Genomic DNA, 6,742 nt, shown 5'->3' on the forward strand with positions numbered 1-6,742 from the left:
TTTTTTTTTTTTTTTTTGTGGTATGCGGGCCTCCCCCTGCTGCGGCCTCTCCCGTTGCGGAGGACAGGCTCCGGACGCGCAGGCCCAGCGGCCACGGCTCACGGGCCCAGCCGCTCCGCGGCACGTGGGATCCTCCCAGACCGGGGCGCGAACCCAGCTCCCCTGCATCGGCAGGCGGACGCGCAACCGCTGCGCCACCAGGGAAGCCCTACATAAGTCTTTTATTTGAACTGAATACGAGGTCATAATCAATAAAGCTCAGTTTGAAACACTGCTGAGAAAAATGAGCAGAGACGTTTTCTCTGCTGCTGGAGTTGCACAAAGCAGCAGGTTTGTGCCAGACTGAGGTTTGTGTGCAAATAGCTAAGCACTCCTTCGGATGATGAGCAATTTGGGTCTGAATCAGCACTCGATGCGCCACAGACCCGTGTGGATCACTCTCTCTGAGCGGGCTTGAAAACACTAGGCTTTTCCGGCTTTTTACCAGCTGCTATTTAGTCTGGAAGTAACAATGGAAAACAGGCTAACCAATCTGGTGTCGTTGAGGGGTGGTTCTCACGAGCCCAGAGCCCTCTGGGGTCTGGCCCTTGCCCCCTTCTCGAGCCCTGGCTGCTGCTGGCCCCAGCCTCCTCATGGCTACCAATGCAGCAGGACAGGACAGGCCCTGCACCGCCCAGATTTCTCTCCCCAGCGAACTCCAGAGCTCGATGACCACTTTGCCGGGTTTCGGGATTCAGGTCACGTGTTACACTTTCCAGAAAGGGCTTCCTGACTTCCACTGGTCTCTCAAGAAGAGCCGACCAGTCACTGCCCAGTGCCCCTCACGCCGTCGACAGGCCTTTATCACCCAGGGCCCTTTAGAGCACTTTACTCCCCACACCGTGTGGATGCCTCGCCCCTGTTCGACCACGAGCTCTGAGGGCAGAGCCCGTGTCTCATTCCTCTTGGGAGCAGCAGTCCTAACACAGGATCTGGAGAAGGTTTGTCCAATAATCATGATTCAACAAAGCACTGAACAGTAACTGCGCAGCAAGTGCAGAGGCTGTCACGTGGCTCTTCTTGCTTTAAAAATTGTGGTAAGAGCCACATGCGCAGAGGCCCGAGGCCCGGTGTCTTCCCGGCCCAGCGCTGGGGCAGCTGCGGCCCGAGAGACGAGGGAGGGGCAGGAAACGAGCCCATCTCAATAATTAGTGCGACACAGAAAACCTGATGCCACCTCTCTGGATTGTCCCAAACCAGTTACTTGCCCAGCTGTACTGTGGACTGACCGCTCCAGCCTCTGCGCAAACCAAGATTTGCCTAACAATGGCTCGTCCAAGTTCAAATACAGCTGGGCTTCTGGAAGCTTTTTGCAAAAGCCAAGCACACAGTCCTCATGTCAGGGGCTGGCGTCAGTGCTGAGAGTGGGGTTCCGACTTTCAGAGGAGCCGAAGGTTACTGGAGAAAATGGCAAGCTCAGGCCCTGGCCACGCCTCAGGCCTCTGCCTGAAACCCGCCCCAGGTGTGGGAGTTCTACCACTAGCGGCGGGAAGTGGTGCAGAGCAAGGAGCCCAACGCCAGGCACCTGGTCATCACCGAGCGTGAGGCCTGGCCGGACTGGCAGGGCCAACGGGTTGTGGTCATCACCCAGAACATCAATGAGCTGCACCACAAGGCTGGCACCAAGAACCTTCTGGAAATCCATGGTAGCTTATTTAAAACTCGATGTACCTCGTGTGGAGTTGTGGCCGAGAATGACAAGAGTCCAATTTGTCCAGTTTTATCAGGAAAAGGGGCTCCAGAACCTGCAACTCAAGATGCCAGAATCCCAGTGGAGAAACTTCGCCGGTGTGAAGAGGCAGGATGTGTGGGCCTGCTGCGACCTCACGGGGGGTGGTCTGGAGAAAACCTGGACGCTGCCATCCTGGAGGAGGCTGCCAGGGAGCTGGCCCTCTGAGACTTGTGTCTGGTGGTGGGAACGTCCTCTGTGGTCTAGCCTGCCGCCATGTTTGCCCCCCACGTGTCTGCCCAGGGAGTAGAAGTGGTCGAATTTAACATGGGAACCACCCCAGCCATGAACAGGTTCACGATTCATTTCCAGGGGCCGTGTGGGACGACCTTCCTGAAGCCCTCGCTCCTCCTAAAACTGAAACTGTTTCTTAATTGCCCTGAGGAAGGAGGAAATCACAGCACATCCAAATACCAGGCCACCAACAGGAGAAACAGTCTTGTGGATGCTGAGCTGAATACTGAAAGGTCTGAAAATATCATCTGGAATCCAAACTGCTGATAAGTGATGGGGACTTCGAAGCAACAGTAGTCAACATGTTGAGAAGGAGAAGTCACAGAATTTCTCAAGTCAATTCACGTTATTTGATTTGAGCCTAAACATAAGATACCTCTGATGTGTTCGGTTGGTTACCGGGCGGGAAACAACTTTGTAATTAGATTGTCTAAAAGAAGTAATTATCCCGATCGTATTTTTGCTATTTGGGCAAAGATGGAAGTAGAGGGGTAAAACCCTGGTATTTGTGATTTCTGCGCAAGGGTTGGTGGAAAATAAAATCCCTTTCTAGAGCACACACACACAAAATTGTGGTAAGATACACATAACATAAAATTTACCATCTTCACCATTTTTAAGTGTACAGCTCAGAAGTGTTAAGTACATTCACAGTGTTGTGCAACCAACTATCACGCATCTCCAGAACTTTTCCATCTTCCCAAACTGAAAGTCTACCCACTAAGCACTAACTCCCCGCTCCCCCTCCCCCAGCCCCCGGCACCCACCCTTCTACTTTCTGTCTCTATGAATTTAACAGATCCACATTTGAGGGACCTCACATAAGTGGAATCATACACTATTTTTCCTTTCGTGTCTGGCTTATTTCACATTATGTGTCCGTAAGATTCATCCACGTTGCAGCATGTGTCAAAATTTCCTTCCTTTTTAAGACTAGATAATATTGCATTTTGTGGACAGACCAGATTTTGTTTATTTACTCGTCTGTCGATGGACACCTGGTTTGGTTCCACCTCTTGGCTACTGTGAATAATGCTGCTGTAAACGTGGAAGTACAAATACCTGTCCGAGTCCCTGCTTTCAGTTCTTTCGAGTATATACCCAGATTGCTGGATTATATGGTGATTCTGTGTTTATTAATTTTTGGAGGAACATACATGCTATTCCAGGGTAGCACTTTACACTCATTATTTCATTTAGTGCTCACGGTAGTTCTGGGAGGGAAGACAACGATTACTCCTTTCTCAACAGATGAGGAAATGAAGGCAGAGAGCGTTAACTTGCCAATTTCATAGTCAGCCAGTGGCAGAGCTGGGACTGAGGCTCACAAATTCCAAAACCCATGCTTTCGAGCCCTGTGCCATGTTTGCTTCCTTCCAGAAGGGTGGGGGGCTCCCTCACTCTGATGGGTGAAGGACCTGCCTTGGGTTGAGGGAAAGGACCTTCCTAAATAAGAGGCATCCTGCTTGTAGGTGGTCACCGAGGTTAGATGTGTCCAGCTTTACCCCAGTCCTTCACAGGCTTGGATATTCTGTTATGAGGCTGTAACATGTCCTCTGGTGTTACACATCCTAGGATGAGACCGGCTAATGAGCTCATACTCAAGTGTGGTAATTACAAATTCACTGATTCCACTCTCAGAAACAACCTGGTCATTGTGTATTCCTCTTAAGTGATGACTTAATATGGATGAGAGGTCATTTAAATCTGGAACAGATCTCTCAGATTTTGTAATCCGACCTCTCTTTTAGTGGTTCAGGCATGAAAGAGAGAGTTGGTTCACAATTTACTAAAGTCACTCAGAAATAATCTACCTGTAATAAACTTTCCCCATCTGTCTCATCAAAGCTGATTATTTGGTAAATTGTGGTCGGCTCATACCCACATACATCACTGCATCAAGAGACACAACAATTCCCTTGCTTAGTAGCCACTGGACATAAAGACTTGGGACGGAGAAGAAAGGCCAGGGATAAGACGGAGAGTTCATGCTTTGATGTACCTTCTCTGTTCCAAACATACAGCAGTGACAGATAAAATATGGAAACAGAAAACCTAGACATGTATATCTAGATAAACTCAAGGGTAAGATGAGTATCTGAAGATAGAAAAGATCCAGCAGAAAAGAGATAAATACTCCCTTTGCAGAAATGCAAAACAGAGCAGACGGCAGCCTGGGGTGTGCTGTGCTCTGACCCGGAAGTCAACAGAACTGACTGGGAGTTTGATCCTACGGGATAAAGAGAACTAAAAATGTTCCACACAAGGCTCACTGCTGGAAGTGAGGGGCACAGTAGGTCATGAAAGGAAGTTGGGAAAAAATAAACAACTATTGCTGATCGCCAGCTGGGGAGATGGCATTTCCTAGACCGTGAGACTGGAGAGGTAGGGACACAGAGATGAGCCTCACAACCAAGTCTGCAGTCGGTATACTTCCTGATTCTGCATGACTCTGAAACCACCGTGGGACAGGGGAGGCCTAAAATGTCATTGTAGGACTATGGCTTAGCCAGGGGTCAGATGCAAGCAACCGTAAAACCACCAGGCAGGGCGGAGCAACGAAGCCCGTGCGCCACAACTACTGAGCCTGCATTCTAGAGCCCGTGAGCCACAATTACTGAGCCTGCATGCTGCAACTACTGAAGCATGCATGCCTAGAGCCCGTGCTCTGCAACAAGAGAAGCCACCGCAGTGAGAAGCCCATGCACCGCAATAAAGAGTAGCCCCCGCTCGCTGCAACTAGAGAAAGCCTGCGCACAGCAACGAAGACCCAACATAGCCAAAAATAAATAAATGAATGAATGAATTTATTATTTTAAATAATTTAATTTATTTATAAATAATTTATTAATAATAAATTATTAAATTTAATTTATTATTATTTTAATAATTTTTTATTTAAAAAAACCCACTAGGCAGGGAAGTATGAGCCCAGGATAAGAGAGAGAGAGAAAAAAAATGCTTTCCAAGAAAATAAAAAATTGGAATGTGAATCCACTCCAAATTCACACTTTGGAACAGGCTGATAAAGACTTCAAAATAAGTATATGTGGTATGCTCAGAGAGATACAAAAAGGGATAACTTCCATTTTAAAAAAGAACAAGAAAAAATCTTAAAAAGCAATCAGAAATAAATCAGCAACAGGTGATGTTAAAAAGAAACAAATTGAAATCTTCAAAGCTTGGAAAGAGAGTCACTGGAATTTTTAAAAATTACTCTACATATGGGATAAGCTTGATACTGGACAGACTCAAAGAGAAAATCAGTGAATGGAAAGCGAGATAAACTAAAAATAAAGCACAAGGAGATCGGTTACATCTATTTTTTGGGAAAAATCGACAGCCCGCGCACGTGATCCGCTTGTCACCGTCCCCGTGGACGACTCGCTCCTCAGATCACTTGCTCCTCTGCTAGGCAACCGGTACTGGGGTCAGCATTCCTGCTCAGTTCCTAGGAAAGCCTCTCAGGGCTCAGGACCACCACCCTCTCCCAGAACAGCCCCCTCGGATTCAGGCCACAGTTTCCTCAGGAAGCACACGTACATAATGAGGAGTCCACTCGGGCCATCTCTGCCGACCTCTGTCTGGGCCTGAGCTTAACCCACTTCTAGCTGTTTTCACATCCACATGTTATGGGGCCGCATTAGTCCTTCCCTAATCTTGCAGCTTCAGCAGTGCAACTAGAGCCGCCCAGGATATTTCCAAAATTCGTCTTGGTGAGAGAAAAACCTCCAAATACACGTGTGAAAACTCTGGGAACTTCTAGTTCCTTCCCTGTCTTGGTTTCTCCCTCTTACACCAGCAGCATTCCGTGGATTCTGGATCCCTCCTGGCGTCGCAGCTCACAGCTGGGAGCAGGCGTGAGTGCGGGAATGAACCATGTCCTGGACGCTGTATGTAACATACGTAGAAGCTGAGTGCGTGGTAGCAATGGATACTCAAAAAGGTCTTAGGACCACTTCTCTAAAGGTTCCTGGCCGTGTATGATTCATTCAGTTACAAAATGCCCTCCCGTCCTGGTCTCCTCTTGTGTTTCTCTTCCGATGGCCTGACATGCAACGCATGGTTGTACACAGTGGAATCCATGTCCTGAGGGAAACAGGGGCTGCATGCACCTGCGGGCCAGTGGTTAAGGCCGCCTTCAGGTGATGGCCCCTGCGTTAAGGTGAGTGGTGTTTGCAGATTGGGAAGTTCTCCATTTTCCATGTTCCTCAGCCGATACCCAAACTGTATCCAATAACTTTAAGTTACTTTCCTCCTCTTTGTTTCTGCTCCTATTCTGAAATGAGTGCTTCCTGAGGCCATAAGGTAGTAAGTCTGTAACAGCGGTCCCCAACCTTCTGGGCACCAGGGACCGGTTTCGTGGAAGACAATTTTCCCGCAGACTTGGGGGATGGTCCAGGCAGCAGTGGGAGCGATGGGGAGTGGCAGATGAAGTTTCACTCAACTGCCCGCCACTCACCTCCTGCTGTGCGGCCCAGTTCCTAACAGGCCACGGACCGGTACTGGTCCACAGCCAGGGGGTTGGGGACCCCTGGGCTGTAAGACAGAATAAGCCCTCAGGTTCACTATATTACAGAAGTCTAATTCTGTTCAAGTGTTGGCCAACCAAAGGTTTAGCTGCTAGTTGTCTAGGTTCTTTTTAAAAAAAAATTATTATCATTATTATTATTTTATTTATTCTTGGCTGCTTGGGTCTCTGTTGCGGCACATGGGCTTCCTCTAGTTGTGGCGAGCGGG

General features: G+C 48.5%; 1 pseudogene; it reads left to right on the forward strand.

Moving 5' to 3' along the window:
- The first annotated feature begins 1,209 nt into the window (after window positions 1-1,209).
- Window positions 1,210-2,142, forward strand: LOC102984080 (NAD-dependent protein deacylase sirtuin-5, mitochondrial-like; annotated as a pseudogene).
- Window positions 2,143-6,742: the final 4,600 nt, after the last annotated feature.

This window comes from Physeter macrocephalus, chromosome 14 (genome assembly GCF_002837175.3).
Source record: "Physeter macrocephalus isolate SW-GA chromosome 14, ASM283717v5, whole genome shotgun sequence".
Classification (NCBI taxonomy): Eukaryota; Metazoa; Chordata; class Mammalia; order Artiodactyla; family Physeteridae; genus Physeter; species Physeter macrocephalus.